The sequence below is a fragment of the Micromesistius poutassou genome (assembly GCF_964030765.1).
Source record: "Micromesistius poutassou genome assembly, chromosome: 18".
Taxonomy (NCBI): Eukaryota; Metazoa; Chordata; class Actinopteri; order Gadiformes; family Gadidae; genus Micromesistius; species Micromesistius poutassou.
In genome coordinates this window covers 785,910-805,909 of record NC_140288.1, presented here as the reverse complement: position 1 = coordinate 805,909, position 20,000 = coordinate 785,910, and the positions used below count along the sequence as shown (strand labels likewise).

The following is a 20,000-nucleotide window of genomic DNA, read 5'->3' as shown; positions in this document are numbered from 1 at the left end:
GGGAGGGGGGAGGGGGAGAGGGAGGAGGGGAGGGAGAGAGAGAGGGGGAGAGGGGGAGAGAATTGGTCAAATTAGTTTCATTTTCATTTGATTCATTTGATTTTTGAACACAACGAGACAGAAAGAGACGGAGAAGAGGGTAGAGATGGTTGTGAGTTAGTTAAGTTCAGTCAAGTTAAGTTCAGTCTAGTTCAGTTCAAGTCTAGTAAACAGATAGTAAAGCTTACAGATAGAGGTAGATGCTTGTAAAGTTCGGTGGTTAACAGTTAACTACTGAACTTTGCTAACAGCTAACTCGCGGTTAACATTTAGCAGGTACTTAGTTGTTACTAAAATTCAGGAGTTAACAGGTAGTTAGATGTTGTTAAGTTAGTTCAGTCGTTAACGTCATTGTTATTTAGATCAGTAGTTAATGTTAAGTTATTTATTAGTAAGGTTCAGTAGTTAATAGGTAATACGTTGTTAGTTACTGAGTTAGTTCAGTAGTTAACAGTTGGTAAGTTGTTAGTAAAGTTCAGTAGTTAACAGGTAGTTAGTTGTCAGTTAATTAAGTAGTTAACAGGACGTTGTTGGTTAGTAAGTAAGTAAGTTCAGTAGTTAACAGTTGGCAATGTCAGTTCAGTAGTTAACAGGTAGTTGTTGGTTAGTTAGTAAGTAAGTTAGTTCAGTAGTAAACAGTTGGTCAACAGTTACTCAGTTCAATAGTTAACAGCTAGTTAGTTGTTAGCAGCTTATGTGTAACCCAACACTGTGCCGATGGGATGTCTGCCACGGTTTCCAAGGCAGCACATCCTGGTGCATTAAACAGACCAGTGTGGCGACTGGACCGTGGAACCATAAAACACACGGGCCCAGAGCTGCATCACGTAGAGCTGGACGCGTACAGCGAGATGTTCTTCTGAGTCGGTACAGTGCTTGGCAGGCTGTGGTTGTAACATGAGAAACAGGCTCTCTGAACGAGTCCAACCAACGCACCAAACCCAAGCCCCAGCAGACTCCTAGCATCCGATAGCTTAGCATAACAACCAGCCTCACCGAGGCTACGGCTTACCACCGCCTAGAAGAGGTTAGCATCGTCAGCCCAGCCTGGCATTAAGCTAGCTTAGCATAGCGTAGCCAGCCTCGCCTACAGGAGGTTTTACGGGGGAGGGTTTGGGGGAGATTCGCGGGGGCGTTTTTTTGGGGGGGAGGCATCTACAGTAAATCAACGAGAGCTTTTGTCAGCAAAGTCTTTCTTTAGCAGCAGACAACCAATCTGTCATCGTGACTCACTGACACATATACCATAACCATAGCCAGAGGGGGGGGGGGGGGGGGGGGGAAGAGAGAGAGAGAGAGAGAGAGAGAGAGAGAGAGAGAGAGAGAGAGAGAGAGAGAGAGAGAGAGAGAGAGAGAGAGAACTTGTTTTCCACTGTATTCAAACTGTGGAAAGCAGCGAGGTCCACAATACAATTCTCTATGTAGGCTGCCATTGGTTCAAATATCAAATGGTCTGTTGCTATTGGTCAAAATATCAGATTAGTTCCCTTTTCTCTACAGATAATGGGCAAGGCGTAAACAGCCATCAGTTGTGTTCTCCTTAAGCAGTGTGTGTAGTACAAGGCGTTTGTGCGTCCGTTTTTTCCACGTGTCATTGTGGGAGTGTGTGTGGCTGATGCTGGGTTTAATCTGCCTCACCTGGTGGAGTCTGACTGACTGGGCTGGGTGAGGCTGCACGCCTGTTGCACGTTGGGTAATCAGTGTGCACAGGTTAAAGCAGCCGTCTGCACACGCACTCAGCGGAGCGCCCCCAGACAGACGTGTGCAGCGTCAAACTAGTTTGTAGTAAACCGCAATTTTCAACACCGCCGCCGCCCTGTGTGAAGTCACGTGGGCGGCGTGTAGCGTTGACGTCTGCTACAGTCACGTTCGTCATGTTCTACTGATCTCCACTCTGTCTGTTGATGCATACCAGCGACTCAAAATACAGCCCATAATGACATCGGATCAGTAAATGAGTACCAGACAGACACCCTATACCCCGTACCAGACCAGAACCATCCACGAGGCAGAAAAGAAAATGCATGTCTTTTAAGAAAGAAATGAATAGTTCAACATGTCCACGTGTACGATTTCAGCTGCATTCCGCTGTAATAACACGTTTGAACGCGGTGACGGATGGCAGGCGAGGGAATGTGACCGGTAGAGACCTGAGACAGACGCATAATGGTAGTTAACCAGCTAGTATTGATGCATGATGTTAGTTAACTAGCTAGTATAGAACCCAGATGCATGGTTTTTGTTACGATACGATACAACTTTATTAATCCCCCGTAGGAGAAATGAGTTTGTTGCAATAGCCCAGCAGCAGCAGAAAAACACTGGATAAAAATAAATAGAATACAATAATGCCGCTTTTCCACCGATAGTAACAGCTCGACTCGACTCGACTCGCCTCGGTTTGGTTCCAGGCACGTCGCGTTTCCATCTAAAAAAGTACCTCTTCAATGTGGGCGGGTCGTAGAAAAGAACCTCTCCACCATGGGCGGGTCGTCATTAGGTTTTAATTACGGGAGACACGATTCCCGGGAAATCTGAATCTGATCAAGACTATTTCCTGATTCCCGGGAAAGGTTATGCAGAGCTGCCAACTCTCACGGTTTCACCGTGTGACACACGTTTTTGCCTGCTTACGCACGCACACACGCCACACATCCAATTTCTCACGGAAAAAAAACACGCGTCCGTCCACCCCCCCTACCCCCCCTGTCAACAATCCCGATCACCCGCAATCCAACACTCCCCACCCCCCTCAAGGACCCGCCCGCAGACCCTGCTATAAAGGTATGCATTACAAAATTCTACAGAATGTCACTCCAGCCAAAACCCAAAAGTTGGCAGCCCTGGGTTATGATGGGAAATAAAATAAAATAAAAAGCGCAATGACTGTGTGTCTATTGTTGTCATACGGTAACGCTGAAGGAGGCGAAACTCGAGCCCTGGGAAAGGAACGACACTAAAACGAAACAGCGAAACGCTGATCCTCCGGAGCCGGTCCGTGGACTCCAGCCACGTCGGACACACACAACCACGCCAGACACACACAACCACGCGCAGCCTAACTCTAGCCCCGGGAAAGGAGCGACACACACGGCGAATCTCTGATCCGTGTCCCCCTCGGGAGCGGGTCCGTGGACTCCAACCACGCCGGACACAACTTAACTTTGAGTGATTATTCCCGTTTACAGCCGCTGGCCAATCAGTGGCCAGCAGCCTGTTTACGTCACACAAAAGTACCTACTCCGCTCGCTTAGAACCTCGACAGAGGTAGTACTAAAAAAAAGTACCCGGTACTAGGTACCGGGTACTTTTTTGCCAATGGAAACGCAAAAAAAGGCAGGGCCAAGTCGAGGCGAGTCGAGTCGAGCTGGTACTGTCGGTGGGAAAGCGGCATAAGAATACACAGTACTAATACAACAAAAGTAGACGCTAGAGGAAGAGGCTAAACAAAACGCTAAAGTAAGGAGAAGACGAGACAAACAGAACAAACAACAACAAATAGGGCAAAGTTAGTATAGCTAGTATAGATGCTTGATGGTAGTTCAGTAGCTAGTTTATATGCATTATGATGGTTAACCAGCTAGTATAGATGCATAGTGGTAGTTTATCAGCTAGTATAGAGGCAAGATGTTTGTTAACTAGCTAGTATAGCAGGGTCGCCAACTCTCACGCATCTGGCGCTGTGACACTCCCGCTGTCAGCATCAATCTCACGCTCTCAGGCACACGCAAGAGATATCACGCCAAATAGCTCATCTTTGAAAAAATAATAATAATCAACTTTTTACCGTCCATTCACTGTTGATCACTCACTACTAGACCACAGAATATACAGGAAACATGCTCGTTAGATCTATCTATCCTACTGCAGTGACTGCAGGCTGATCTACAACATCCTCCGCGCTCCTTTCTCTGTCGCCGCTCCCTTGCGTCTCTTAGTTGAAAATGTGAAAAACGTGCATCTTGGGAAGAAGAATAAAGTCTTGGTTAAAGTCTGAGAGCGCAAATAAATGCCTCAAACTAGTGCTGTCATTTTAAAATAACAACGCTACGTTTGTTTTGTTACTGTTGTTTTTCTAACGCAATTAATGCGGATACTCCGCTATTTGGTTTCATTTACTTACTCAACACTTAACCTAAAATTACAGCCAGGGTATCAAAACGAAGAGAGAAAGATGGCAAAAAGATACCTCAAAGAGCTTTTCAGAGAACTCTTAAATGGCATGATCCCTTCCAAAAACTCTTCCAGTCTCTCTCCCTCCCTCCTTCCATGTCTCCTGTGTCTGCCTCTCTGTGTGGACTGTGGACCTTGTTGGAATTCAACTAGAAATTGTTAGTTTGGTGTTACTTAGCCTATATTTGATTTATATTACAAGTGCCTTTCGAGCTAAGCACGGACAGAACAAGTCAATATAGGCATCAGTTTACTGAATCTCTTGGCTTCTATAGGCTATATTTTAATTAGGATATAGTATTTTAATTCTGATTTAACATTAATTCAATGTTGTTACTTTTCAATATCAGTCATTAGGCTAAATAAAGTCACGTTTGGCAATGAGCGGGGTCCAAGTAACCTATTCTGGGTCAGACTGGGAATAAATTCTGAGGTCTTGGTTAAATTCAAATCTATGGCAGCAGGTATCAGTATACAGCTGTGTTCCCATGTCAATGCATGATTAAATGCATGATCAAAATATATCGAAACACATTTTGAATGTCCTACGTCAACAACAGCCAATGGCTTTTATATAAGCTTTTCTTCAATTTGTTTATAATAAGTAAACAAGGACTGTTTTGTAAAAAAAATTAGGTTATGGTTATCAAAGATGTTCACTGCTCGCGTTCTTCGCACGCCCACCGACATTTTGCACTCCAGCCAAAGTCCCAGAGTTGGCAACCCTGGTATAGTTGAATGATGGTAGTTAACAAGCTAGTAAAGGACCCAGCTGCATGAACGTAGTTAGCCAGCTAGTATTGATGCATTATGGTAGTTAACCAGCTAGTATTGATGCATTATGGTAGTTAACCAGCTAGTATTGATGCATTATGGTAGTTAACCAGCTAGTATTGATGCATTATGGTATACCAAGTATAGAACCGAGATGCCTGATGGGTAAGTGTGGAGCCGGATTAGTGGTAGCTCCAGCCAACATTATTGAGTGTGCTAGCGGCTAGGCTAGCTTCCACTGCTTGGCACTAAAGTAGAAGAACTAACTGTTACCATGTGTGGGTCAAGATGTAGGTATTCTAGCCCCCAACGCTAGGCCTCAAGGTGTGTGTGTGTGTGTGTGCGTGTGTGTGTGTGTGTGTGTGTGTTTGAATATTCAACATCATAAGTTGAGGTTAATGCTTCTATGCATCGTATTGTGATCCAAACTGTGTTCAGTATTCTGTGTTTAGATTCATACTTCAATATCACATAACTACTCTAGCTGTGGCTTTCATTCCATTGTGTGTGGTGTGTGTGTGTGTGTGTGTGTGTGAGAGTCTGTGTGTGTGTGTGTGTGTGTGTGTGTGTGTGTGTGTGTGTGTGTGTGTGTGTGTGTGTGTGTGTGTGTGTGTGTGTGTGTGTGTGTGTGTGTGTGTGTGTGTGTGTGTGTGTGTGTGTGTGTGTGTGAGAGAGTCTGTGTGTGTGTGTGTGTGTGTGTGTGTGTGTGTGTGTGTGTGTGTGTGTGTGTGTGTGTGTGTGTGTGTGTGTGTGTGTGTGTGTGTGTGTGTGTGTGTGAATAGCTGGCATCTGGTAGCCATCTCACTCTGGCTCTCTTGCTGGAGGAAATTCCAGAGAGGGAAAGAGAGGAGGGCGCGCACATACACACACACACACACACACACACATGCACACACACGCACACAGACACAGACACAGGCACGCACACGCACACGCACACACATATACACAGAGTTGGAAAGCCAGTCACAAAGAACGCAAGATGGCTTGACAGCTTCATGGTACTTGAGCCAAAACACATTTAAACATGCACACGCACACACACAGCAACGTGAGTCCTTGAGTATGAATAAATATATAAGTCTTGTGGTTGCTCTTCTGTGTTTCTGTATGTGTGTGTCTGTGTGTGTGTGTCTGTGTCTGTTTGTATGTATTTGTGTGTCTGATGAAGAGCGCCAATAACAAATGATCATTATTCTTATTCACAAACAGTCATGTACCCACAAACACAAAGAACACAAGATGGCTTGGAGTCAAACACACACACACACACACACACACACACACACACACACACACACACACACACACACAGTACGATTCTTGCTGTTGGATATCTTAAACATTTAACAATTATTCGCTGAAGGCGAAGTGAATAGTGGAGCTATTACAGAGTATTACGGACTATTCACGGAGCCTGAGGTGAATAATTGTTTTAGTACACGTGAACACTCCGAAAATAAACAAGATAACACTTTTATGCCGGGATTTATTTGTTTTCATCAGCGTGACGAGACGGCCGTCACGCACGCAAAAACAATATCCAGAGTTTGAGATCTCAATCATGAGATATTGCCCAACATCCCGAGATAGCGAACCAATCAAATTGCACCATTTTAGGAGGTTCACGTGTAGCATATACTAAATTAGTTTATCTCATATCTCATCACATCACAACCAGTCATAGACAAACTGTGTCAAGAAGCCTGTCTTCTTGCTAAACACTTGACAAACAGATCCATCCTAGCTCCTCCCACACACCCCCCCAGGCCAATGTTGCTCTGACCCCTGCCGAACCCCCTCTCTCTTTAATCTGTATGCAGGGGTCATCAAACACCCCACTGCATCCATGGCAACCTGTGATAAGGTAAACAAGCCATGATGGGGACGGTTAAAACACAGTCCTGATCGTCTTGTAGGGACAGTAGAATACACAGTCCTGATCGTCTTGTAGGGACAGTAGAATACACTGTCCTGATAGTCTTGTAGGGACAGTAGAATACACTGTCCTGATAGTCTTGTGGGGACAGTAGAATACTGTCCTGATCGTCTTGTGGGGACAGTAGAACACACTGTCCTGATAGTCTTGTAGGGACAGTAGAATACACTGTCCTGATCGTCTTGTAGGGACAGTAGAATACACTGTCCTGATAGTCTTGTAGGGACAGTAGAATACACTGTCCTGATCAGACAAGTGCTATAAAATGTGCTGCATGTAAAACTAATATTTGCCTAAAATGGAAATCCTTCGGTGTTCGTTATTCAGCACAAACACAAAACACATGCCTACGCAGGGTTTGCTAAGACCACAGGTTCATTGTTGACGTTGTCGAGATGTAAATCAGCCCTGATTTTCCTCAACTTTCTCCTCTCACATTCCAAAGTTCGGCACTTGGCGAGCAATTGAACTCCATTCTTTACCAAAAAACGAGTGTGAAGCGCATACAAAGCCGGATTGTGTTTTTTCCAACACAAGTAAGCGCATCGCACTACCCTGACAAGATCGTTTTAGAAAATAGTGCCTACAAACAAAACAACTAGTTTTTATTCAGTGTTTACATGCAGCCAGCATCTCCTCTCAGAATTCAGAATCATCACAGTGCCTTTAGCGCAGCCAGCATCTCCTCTCAGAATTCAGAATCATCACAGTGCCTTTAACGCAGCCAGCATCTCCTCTCAGAATTCAGAATCATCACAGTGCCTTTAGCGCAGCCAGCATCATCAGCATTTCAGTAACTCCATGGCTGTGCACAGTGGAAAGTCAAAGCTTTGTTTGTGGGGACTATATGAGAAAACCCAGCCAGGGCAGTCCACATGAGCTTACTTGTGTCGGAGAAAAAAAAAAACCCAGCTATGGGTACCGCTGAACTCTCGTTTGGGATAAGTGGATGTCAATTGCTTACCAACTGCCCAATTTTGAAACGCATATAAACACTGCCAGAGGGGTTGAGTTTGACAAAAATAGTGGCTGATTTACATCTTGAAATAGACAATGGTAAAAATGAGTGTGAATATCTGGGTGTCTGATACTCCTTGTGTCTCTAGGTCACCTGCACAGCTACGCCCTTGACCTCTCCGTCGCTATACTCCCACTCCCTGTGTCTCTACACCCCCCTAGATACTCCCTGTGTCTCTACATCCCCTAGATACTCTCTGTGTCTCTACACCCCTCTAGATACTCTCTGTGTCTCTACATCCCTCTAGATACTCTCTGTGTCTCTACACCCTCTAGATACTCTCTGTGTCTCTACACCCTCTAGATACTCCCTCCCTGGGTCTCTACGTCACCATGTCCACCTCTGCGGCCGTGCCTCCAGCTGTGGTGGACGGAGCAGTATCTTCAGTGGAGGGTGAAAGCTTTGCTGAGCCCATGTTGGCAAGGCCCCCCCGTCTGTCAACACAGCATGGAGGCTGGCTGGACGCGCTCCAGCTGGTATCAGCTGGGCCTGGTATTACCGTAAGTCCGTCTAAATGACTGCTCTGTTTTATTTTGTGGCCGGGACTTCGTGGAAACTTTCATACCAATAATTTCCATTAATTTCCTGCTGGGGTGTTAAACATGAACTGGAGCTGCCGTCTGCAAATACCCAATATCTCAGGAACAAGAAATACTACCCCTACTGCCATCCTACCCTCACCAAGAAGCCCTACCCCTACTGCCATCCTACCCTCACCAAGAAGCACTACCCCTACTGCCATCCTACCCTCACCAAGAAGCACTACCCCTACTGCCATCCTACCCTCACCAAGAAGCACTACCCCTACTGCCATCCTACCCTCACCAAGAAGCACTACCCCTAGACCCCTAACCTTCTAACCTGAAGCCCCTAACCCCTACCCTCTTGGCCTCTAGCCCCTAACCTCCTAACCTGTAGCCCCTAGCCCCTAACCCCTAACCTCCTAACCTGAAGCTCCTAACCCCTAACCTCCTAACCTGAAGCTCCTAACCTCTAACCCTCTAGCTCCTCTCCTATTCCCAGCCTGAAGTCCAGGAGAGGATCCTCATCTCAACCAATCAGTCCCCATCAGCTGGACCCAAACCCCGACCCTCAGTGGGCAACAGGTTCAGAACTGCTGCGGGGTCTTTGAGCCTCAAGATAACCACGCTGTGTTAAGTACACATTAACCTGCGTATGGTGAATACTAATAAAATAAATACAGTAATCCTACCCAACACACACACAAACATTGGCACATGCACATGTGTAAACAAGGAGAGAGGAGAGGAGAAGAGGACAGAGGAAGGAGAAGAGAGGAGAGGATAGGGAAAGAGGAGATAGGAAGGGAGCATAGTGAGCCATGATGTTACAGGTGGCTCTGTATGTGTGCACGTGTTTGTGCATTTTAGTGTGTGTGTGTGTGTGTGTGTGTGTGTGAGTCTTTTTGCCAGCCGATAACCTTTTGCGTAGAAGATGAAGTGTGCCCTTTAAGGGATAACACACACACACACACACACACACACACACACACACACACACACACACACACACACACACACACACACACACACACTGTAATTAGCAGCAGGTCAACAGGTCAACAACAGCCCTAAACTAGACTCACCAGTCCGTCTCTAAACACTTCGCTGATCCTGAGACTGAGAACAATCTCCCAGATTATTTGCTAAAAATATGTAGACACAATTAGAGAGAGTTTTAACAACAACAACAACAACAACAAGCTGCACTGCAGAACCAGTCCAAAGTCTACTGGACGGCCCGCACTTTTTTTTTCTTTCTCTCTCCCTCTCTCCCTCGCTCTCTCTACTCTCTCTCTCTTTTTCTCTCTGGCACAAAGAGAGAGAGGCAACATCCGTTTTCTATCAACAGACACTTGAACTACAAGGTTATTCTGTTTTCTATAACGAATGCTTCTATAACTTTGAGTTTATTTTTGTTTTCTGTTAACTTTTACTTTTTTCATTAAAATGTTTTTCTGCTCCTTCATGTATTAGTATTCCTGCTCTCTCTCTCTCTCTCTCTCTCTCTCTCTATTAAATCAAATCAAAAGCACTTTATTGACATGGCAATTAACATTATAATTTCCAAAGTAGTTACAATTATTAACAAAGGAAAAATAAAAAGTATTACAAAAAGGTTCAAAACAAATATATAGAACAATATATAATCTAAATAATAATAACAATATATATATATAGATTATATATAGATCAGTACAATAAATCAGTTAACGGTCGGGCATGAATCTAAGAAAATATTTCCTTGAACTGGGCTACAGAATGAGTCTTTTCCCATCTCTAGAAACACTGTCTGTGCAATGTAGAGGCAGTATCATTCCTTTTTAGGGTTAATAATTGCATTTGGGGGTACTATAGCCTAGGCTACTGTAGGGGGTACTATAGCCTAGCCTATAGCCTATAGCCTATATGCTATAGCTCTATAGGCTATAGGCTATAGCCCATAGCCTCTGTCCAAACACCACATACCTGCCAACCCGCAAAGAGCTGCTCTCCTCTCCCTCTCTCTGCCTGTCTGTCTCTCTCTCACAGATCACTCAATATAAATGTGGTTTAAGCTGGCTGTCTTCTGTGTCCACGTGCTTTGGTGTGTGTGTGTGTGTGTGTGTGTGTGTGTGTAAATGTTTGAGAAGATGAAACATTTGATCCACCTCTGTGTGAACAAACATCACAGCTCTCTTCTAAACTGTTTTCACTTTTCATCAACACTGTTGGAGACAGTATTTATTTTTCAGCGTGCTCTGCATGCTATTGTAGCATAGCATCACCATGCTCTGCATGCTATTGTAGCACAGCATCACCATGCTCTGCATGCTATTGTAGCATAGCATAACCATGCCTTGCATGCTATTCTAGCATGCTTTGCAGGCTATCGCTCCACATGCTATCGCTCCACATTCTATCGCTCTGCATGCTATTGTAGCATAGCATCACCATGCTCTGAATGCTATCGCTCTGCATGCTATTGTAGCATAGCTATCGCTACAACAGCATCTGTTTTGTTCTCCCAGAGATAACCACGTATCACCCTACCATAAACACAACAAAGTCTATAGAGAGACAGACAGACAGGTAGAGAGACACACAGACAGGTAGAGAGACACACAGACAGGTAGAGAGACACACAGACAGGTAGAGACAGACAGACAGACAGGTAGAGAGACACACAGACAGGTAGAGACAGACAGACAGGTAGAGAGACAGACAGACAGGTAGAGAGACAGACAGGTAGAGAGGCTGACAGATAAACAGGTAGAGAGACAGACAGACAGGTAGAGAGGCTGACAGACAGACAGGTAGAGAGACAAACAGACAGGTAGAGAGACAGACAGACAGACAGGTAGAGAGGCTGACAGACAGGTAGAGAGACAGAGAGACAGGTAGGGAGGCTGACAGATAGACGGGTTGCGAGACAGACAGACAGTTAGACAGATGGCAGGTTGAGACAGACAGACAGTGAGACAGATGGCAGGTTGAGACAGACTTTTAGAGAATCAGACAGCCAGGAAGAGCGACAGACAGAGCGCTAGAGAGGCAGGCCTCACAGACGGCTCGGGGGGACGTGGATGTGTGTGAAAGGTCAGTACAGGTTCATACTTATCTTCCATGCACATTCCATCGCAGTGATGTCATCAAAACTCTCTCTGCCTCACAAATTCACACGCATCCATTACACGGCCAAGTGTTTTGGACGGGTCATAACGACACTGGAGGTGTCATCGGTATGTATGTACGTCTGTCTGTATGTACACATGTACTGTACGTCCTATAACGTTCTCGACAAAGGCGCTGATCCGATTGCCTTCACTTGATCTTGGCCCTTCAGTGGGGGGGGTGTTGGAGGAGCAGGGTCAAGTGGACGAGAGGTTCTCCACAGAGATCAGCAACAATCAGCCCGATCTCTGAACTCCGGTCTGAACACAGAGAGCAGAGAACGGCCGTCGCCGGTGGCTCTGTTACTGCGGACAAAAGTAAGTGCGGTGCGGAGTGTGCTGCTCCGAGAACGCTGCCAGCAGCAGAACGCGAGGCCGTGCGATTGGACCCGCTCCCAGCGGGCACGCTGTGAACGCCGCGGTCGTGCACACGCACTCCACTAACTCAACTCAACTCTGGTCTATGTTTTTATGGACGCATGTGTGTGTGTGTGTGTGTGTGTGATTGGCTCAGTGAAAAGTGCTATACAAATAAAGTCGCCTTGCCTTGCCCTCAGTGTGTCTGTCTCTCTGGACGTTCTCGACAGCTCAGTTCATCTGCGCGACTTCACGCGTGATGTGTGTGTTCCTGAGGAACCGAGGCAAGTGCAGAGTTGAGCGGGACGTTGTTTGGATAAGCTTGAGCAACGTCAAGAAGCAATACCGGAGGCCATGCCCTTTATGAAGAGGTATGTTTAGAACGGGCCCTGCATCTGGTGTGTTTAAGTGATGCGCACGCATGCCAACAGCTAGCACACACTAACTCCCTTAAGGTCTGCTACTAAAATCGCGATCCAGCCCAGATCGGGCCCTTAAAACCTCCTACTCTTAGCTATCTTAGCCTAGCTCCTTAAGGTCTCCTACTGTAAGATACCTTAGCCAAGCTCCTTAAAGCCTCCTAGCCTCCTAGCATTAGCAAACCATAGCCTAGCTCCTCAGCTTCTGCTAGCTACCTCGCCTTAGGTCCTATTGTTATGTAGCTTAGCCTAGCTCCTCTCCTACTGTTGGCTACTTTAGCCTCTTACAACATCCTACTGAGAGCTACGTTCCTTATTTTGATCCGCTAGCCAGCCTATTAAAAAAAAACTCTGCTTTGTCCCGAACTAACCTCGCTCTATCACACTCGTCCTATAAACCAAACAACCTAATGTTGTGTCAGGGTCAATTCAAAAGTGCATTGTGAAGAATCTGTGGCGTCTAGCTGAAGGGACTAGGTAGAATGTTGTAAAATTAGTGTAGAATCCCATGAAAATAATAATTGTATTTTGTTACCTTGGAAAGAACCCTTTAGGTCTACATATGGAGTGGTCCTCTTCCATGGGGGCCGCCATGAGGAACTGCACTGTTTCTTGCCTTAATTGCCTTAATATTAATCCTACCCTATTAATAGCCTTAATATTCCTTGAGTTGGGATACGCGTGCGGTGCGTTATCCCCATAGCAACTACCCAACTGAGCCTCTTTTTTTTAGTCCCATTGTTGTGTAAGAGCATAAATGTGCCACACACTTAGCAACGTCATGCTATGTGTCCTTGAAGCCTAACCCTTTCGTGGAAGCAGACATCCAAATCAACTGCCGGCCAGACCGATCCACACCTCCACACACACCGTGGCGTTATACTTTGTGTCCGAGAGCCTTAACTGTCCCTCTGATGTGGACCTCAAAATCCACCACGGGCCAGACCGATCCACACCTCCACACACACCGTGGCGTTATATATAAGTGTCTGAGAGCCTTAACCCTCTCTCCAATGTGCTCATATTGCCTTTCACCATAATATCCTCTGTATTTAGAGGATTCAGTCATAATGGCAGTTTGTGGATGAGGGGATTATGTGGGTGTGCATTCCTTAATAATCTACTTATTAGAGACGTGTTTGAGGTTGTTTCTCTGCTTGAAAACTGGTAAGGTAGGCTAGCACTCTAAAAATTAAGTTTGTATCCAAAACTAAACTGTCGTGATGAACTTTGCGATAATAATAGGTCTATTAGTGTTATTACCACTATGGATGCAGTAAGAGAAGTGTGTGTTGAGAAATGCTAATACACTGTTACCCGTTACCCATGTACAATGACCATGACCATGGTGACTTTGACAGATACCTGCCTGTGATTGGTTAAGCTAATTTATTTGCAGGCTAGAGCCGTCAAAAATCAACCTTGGCGTGATTAAATAAATGTTGCTTTGCTGCAAAACAAAAATAATTACTTGGACCTTACACCTAACACCTTAACCTCCACACTACTAACCCTCTACCCTAACACTAACCCTTAATACTAACACTAACCCTCCACACTAACCCTCCACACTAACACTAACCCTCTACCCTAACACTAACCCTTAACACTAACACTAACCCTCTACCCTAACACTAACCCTTAATACTAACACTAACCCTCTACCCTAACACTAACCCTTAATACTAACACTAACCCTCTACCCTAACACTAACCCTTAATACTAACACTAACCCTCCACACTAACCCTCCACACTAACACTAACCCTCTACCCTAACACTAACCCTTAATACTAACACTAACCCTCCACACTAACCCTCCACACTAACACTATGTCACATAACCTGACAACTAAAAGTGATAAGATGGATAATAAGTAGATGATAAAACTGTAAAGATATATTTACGGTTGCAGACATCAAAGGTGTGCGTTCTACATCTGTGCTCTGAGGACATGGTGGGGGACGGGTGCTGGTGTAGGTTCAGGGCCAGCAGTGGGGGGGCCCGTCCCTCTGGTCTACACAATACCCCCGCTGCCCCAGGACAGAGACGGGACCTCTGGGCCGGCCAACGGGCCCAGAGTAGGTGCTCTTGGTTTACCGGGAGACATTAAACTGAGGTCCTGACTCCCGGTGGTCCCTAAAGATCCCATGGCCCTCATGGGAAGAGTAGGGGTGATAACCGCGGTGTCCTGGACGCCCCGACGGCTCCTGAACCAGCATGACCCCCTCATCACCCCCTGGCCTCTAATGAGACAGTCCCCCTGGCCTCTAATGAGACAGCCCCCCTGGCCTCTAATGAGACAGCCCCCCTGCCTCTGCCCTGTGATGGGCGGTGTGGTGTGTAGTGTGGTGTGTAGTGTGGTGTGTGGTGTGGTGTGTGGTGGGCAGTGTGGTGTGTAGTGTGGTGGGCAGTGTGGTGTGTAGTGGGCAGTGTGGTGTGTAGTGTGGTGGACAGTGTGGTGTGTGGTGGACAGTGTGGTGGACAGTGTGGTGTGTGGTGTGCAGTGTGGTGTGTAGTGGGTGGTGTGTAGTGTGGTGGACAGTGTGGTGGACAGTGTGGTGTGTACTGTGGTGTGTAGTGTGGTGGGCAGTGTGGTGTGTAGTGTGGTGGGCAGTGTGGTGTGTAGTGTGGTGTGTAGTGTGGTGGACAGTGTGGTGGACAGTGTGGTGTGTAGTGTGGTGTGTAGTGTGGTGTGGTGGGCAGTGTGGTGTGTAGTGTGGTGGACAGTGTGGTGGACAGTGTGATGTGTAGTGTGGTGTGTGGTGTGCAGTGTGGTGTGTAGTGGGTGGTGTGCAGTGTGGTGGACAGTGTGGTGGGCAGTGTGGTGTGTGGTGTGGTGTGTACTGTGGTGTGTGGTGTGGTGTGTAGTGGGTGGTGTGTAGTGTGGTGTGTAGTGTGATGGGCAGTGTGGTGTGTACTGTGGTGGACAGTGTGGTGGACAGTGTGGTGGACAGTGTGTGTGAGCGGACTGGTGAATACCAGCAGCAGTGCATCACCCAGGTGGGTGCAGGAGGGTGCTACGTAATGGATAATCACCGAGAGGCAGGGCAATAAACAGTTTGATATGGCCGGCTCCTGGACGGCTTCCACGAGCCGGGCATATCAAACTGTTTACTGCCCTGCCTTGAGGTGATTATCCCGTTTATTCTACTCCTTGCTTGCCAACATAATAAAACAATTCAAATACTTTAATAATTATGCTTTTTCTTATTCGTATTGCATGCTTATTAAATGTATACTCTGTTTGAGTTCATCTCCCTCAAAAAGTAGTCCCCTTGAGAACTGCGGTGAATAACGTTAGCTCAGCTGTAGCTCATTAGTTTCTATAGCAACCACACAAGGCTGCGTCTGATCACTAGTTTAATAACCTAGTTGCTACATTGTATCTCGCTTGCGAAACTATGGACTATCGACCGACCCTCCGCTAGATTTCCGACACATTTTAGAAACCTTTTTAAACAAGGTTTATTTTTACAATGGACCTCATGTTTGAAATTTCTGTGATAGAAAAAAAAATCCAAGCGGCGTATTGATCTACTATTTGATGAAGCTGTGCTCAGTCAGCAGCAAGTACAACCGACCAGTCAGCGGGCAACCTGCCGGGTTAGTGCCCTCCTCCCAGCCAATCAGAATCAAGCATTCTCAAACGAAGTAGAATAAATACTGGTAGTGGATGTAAATAACCCCCCCCCACACACACACACACACACACACACGCACATTTATTATGTAAAGCGCTTTGGGCATCTTGATAAGCTAAATACATTATATATGGACTCATTATTATTATCATTCTTCATTTATATTATTATTATTATTATAACTTCACAATATGTTTTTACTTAGTTGGAATATCTTTGATTAGAGACAGGACTTGGACAAAGATGTATTTTAAGACGCAAGGTTTACTAAACCATTACAACGACTATATCTCTATGTTAATGTACCAGCAGCAAAGTACATCCTCTTTAAGTAATCCGAAAGGCGTCCCGTTATTGAAAAATAATACACACTCTTTTACCATTATTGACCAATCAGGATCAAGTATCATCAATACTTGAGGCATTAAAATATATAAATATATATAAATATGACTAACTGAACCCTGGTCTAGATCATCTGGTTCTTATAAACTCCTGGCACCAGCTATACCTCTTCAGCCTCCTCCATGTTTATTATCAACTCAACCCTCTCGCTCTCTCTCTCTCTCTTTCTCTCTCTCTCTCCCACCTCTCTCTCTCTCCCGCTCTCCCTCTCTCTGTCTCTCTCCCTCTCTCTCTCTCTGCCTCTCTCCCTCTCACTCTCTCCCTCTCTCCCTCTCCCTCTCTCTCTCTCTCCCTCTCTCCCTGTCTCTCCCTCCCTCTTCTCTGTATCTTTCTCCCTTTCTCTAAATCACTCCCTCTCTTTTTCTCCATCTCTCTGTATCTCTCTTTCTCTTGCTCCCTGTCTCTCCCAGTACTGAAGCACTGAATCTCTCTCTCACCTCTAACCTCTCACTCTCTCTCCCTCTCTCCCTCTCTGTCACTCTCTCTCTCTCACCTCTAACCTCTCACTCTCTCTCACACCTCTCACTCTCTCCCCGTCTGTATCTCTCTCTCTCTCACCTCTAACCTCTCCCTCTCTGTGTCACTCTCTCTCTCTTACACCTCTGATCTCTGACTCTCCCCCTCTCTTTACCCCTCTCTCTCTCTCTCTCTTTCTCTCTCTCTCTCTCTCTCTCTCTCTCAATATCTCTCTCTCTCTCTCTTTCTCTCACTCCCTCACTCCCCCTCCCTTAAAGGTCTCTTACATACCTCTATAGGTCTATGGATATAGATACATAGTTTACAGATCAATAATAATTATAGTATTCCATAGTTATAGATATATTCTTAATAGTTATAAGACATAATATTACTGATCAATATATAGTTTACAGCTAGATATAGATATAGTTATATAGTTATACAAATATTATTGAAATCAATATTTAGTTTAGTTATAAATATAGTCTATTGTTTTGGATATATAGATAATAGTTATGATTATTATTAGATATTTAATTTATAGTTATAAATAATAATTATTCTTTAGTAATAGAACAAGTATCTATAGCGATAAATAATTATTATTCTTTAGTAATAGATTAAGTTATAAATAATATTTATTCTTTATGAAAAAAAGTAGTTGTTTTTATAGTATAGTAGTTAATAATTGTAGTAGTCAGACTTCTGGTTTTGGTTTTGTTTTTGTGTGGGTGTGTGTGTGGGTGTGTGTGCGTGTGTGTGTGTGTGTGTGTGTGTGTGTGTGTGTGTGTGTGTGTGGTGTGTGTGTGTGTGTGTGTGTGTGTGTGTGTGTGTGTGTGTGTGTGTGTGTGTGTGTGTGTGTGTGTGTGTGTGTGGGCGCAATCTAATACTTCCTTATAGCCTAATTTGGATTTTGCCATGATATGTTCTTATTCATCAAATCCAAATAAAGATGTAAACTGTGTGTGTGTGTGTGTGTGTGTGTGTGTGTGTGTGTGTGTGTGTGTGTGTGTGTGTGTGTGTGTGTGTGTGTGTATCTGTCTGTCTGTCTGTCTGTCTGTAGTATATCCAATATATATTCTGTAGTATAGCCAGTATATCATATAGCCAGTGTATTCTGTACCACATATAGTATATTCTGTAGTATAGCCAGTTTAATCTGTAGTATAACCAGTATTTTCTGTAGTATAGCCAGTATATCATATAGCCAGTGTATTCTGTAGCACATATAGTATATTCTCTAGTATAGCCAGTGTATTCTGTAGTATAGCCAGTAGTATGTCTGGTACAACATGAGTGTGTGAGAGTGCGGGGTGTTTATGTAAGCAGCTTCATAACAGTGCTGAAGTTCTCAGTGTGTAAAGTCCTTCTAGTGTAGACGGAAGCGTGTCACAGGAGTACCCTCTCAACAACACCTCGGCGCTGCCACACACACACACACACACACACACACACACACACACACACACACACACACACCAAAGTTGTAAACTTTGTACATGAGCAAGCTTTTAAACTTTAAACAATCAAAGTTGTCGAGTTCAAACCAAGCCAGACTCACCTTCGGGTTGTCCGCGGTTCAGACGGCCATGTTGCCTGTGTGATCCCCCTCCATAGCCTCCTCTCTCCGGTCTCCAAGTGGAGCGACGGGATCGGGGGGAGAGAGCACAGCGGCTTATCGGATACCTTTCCTCTGATTGGCCAAGGCTGTGTGTCAATCACCGGGCGGGTTGTGGTCCGTAGGGGGGCGGGGTCTGGTCCCGGGTCGTGTTGGAGCCGCAGAGCGGATGGTTCTGCTGCCAACCTGTCTGCTGAGATCTCATCAGAAGGGTGGCGTTTAAAAAAGGATGGCAAACCAACTGGCTTGTCGGGAGAAAAGAGGAGGAGGAAAAGGAGGAGGAAAGAGAGGGGAGAGGACTGAGTTAAATCAGTTGTTCCGCTCCAAATGTTGTCCAGTAGGTCTTCAGAATTTTTTGGGATTTTCAATTTCAACAAGAGGTACTTGTGTGTCAGGTTTTTGTAAAAAAAAAAAATTGTATTTTCAATCAATTATCCATCATCCATTATCCACCTATCGTCCATTAATCATCCATCCATCCATTCATCCATCGTTCACATTAGAGGTATACTCACAACTTGTGGTGTGTTGTGATTCTAATTGACTAGCGGGCTGGCTATTACCATGGCTACAGGCAGCGAGATGGTTTAAAGGTCAGCGTGTCTGCACGGGAGCAGCGCTCTGCCGCCCCCTGCTGGACGATCAGGATCAACACAACTAACGTATCAAACCCGCCTGACGTTCACCGGCGCTGCTTTCATATTGTAGATGACAGAAAAAAGAAAAATCCTAGCCATAATGGGACAACATGGTTCTGTTCTATTTATAGATATTTTCCATTCTGTTTCATTAAATTATGTTCTGTTGTATTATGTCCATCGGGTTCAACAGGGAAGGCATTGTCCACATAGCAATGAAAGGAGACATTCAGTCTTTAAATGATAAGTGGGAGAATGTCGATGGAGAATATAAGAGGATCTAAAGTAGAGCCCTGAGGAACCCCAGACGAGGGCGGAGAATGACCCACAGGTATCCTCAGAGGTTCTGTCAGGTAAGAATGCAACAACATAGTCCTGGTCCCAGCACCAGACAACATCAGAGGGAGCACTAGATTAGTGTTGAGTGTATAACATTGGTTTCCATGGGGAGACTAGAGATTAACAACATTGCCAAATGTCCACTGTGATTGGTTGATAGCCAGTGCCAATGATGATGTGTTCGTGAAGGGGGAGAGTTGAACCAACTGGTTTTCCAACCACAAGATGATGTCAGATTACTTCCCTCAACACAAATGGAGCTGCTCCGTACTCGTTACCACTATCAGTACCAGCACTACTTATTTTTGTCAATCAATCTGTTCTGTTCAAAACAGAACAGAATATTCTGGAGAGGGTTGCTTGTGTGTGTGTGTGTGTGTGTGTGTGTGTGTGTGTGTGTGTGTGTGTGTGTGTGTGTGTGTGTGTGTGTGTGTGTGTGTGTGTGTGTGTGTGTGTGTGTGTGTGTGTGTGTGTGTGTGTGTGTGTGTGTGTACTTTATTAGGG

General features: G+C 45.2%; 2 protein-coding genes across 4 annotated transcripts in view; one reads left to right on the top strand and one right to left on the bottom strand.

The window, feature by feature from the left end:
• The window catches only part of il11ra (interleukin 11 receptor subunit alpha), a 30,998-nt gene extending 12,461 nt beyond the window's left edge, over nt 1-18,537 (bottom strand). For all 3 annotated transcript variants that reach the window (XM_084483362.1, XM_084483363.1, XM_084483364.1), the window contains exon 1: nt 18,463-18,537. The gene's annotated coding sequence lies outside the window, so the exon portion shown is untranslated. The remainder of the gene's footprint in view (nt 1-18,462) is intronic.
• The window catches only part of LOC311363421 (cystatin), an 11,986-nt gene continuing 4,152 nt past the window's right edge, over nt 12,167-20,000 (top strand). Inside the window, exon 1 of the mRNA XM_084483366.1 lies at nt 12,167-12,344. The gene's annotated coding sequence lies outside the window, so the exon portion shown is untranslated. The remainder of the gene's footprint in view (nt 12,345-20,000) is intronic.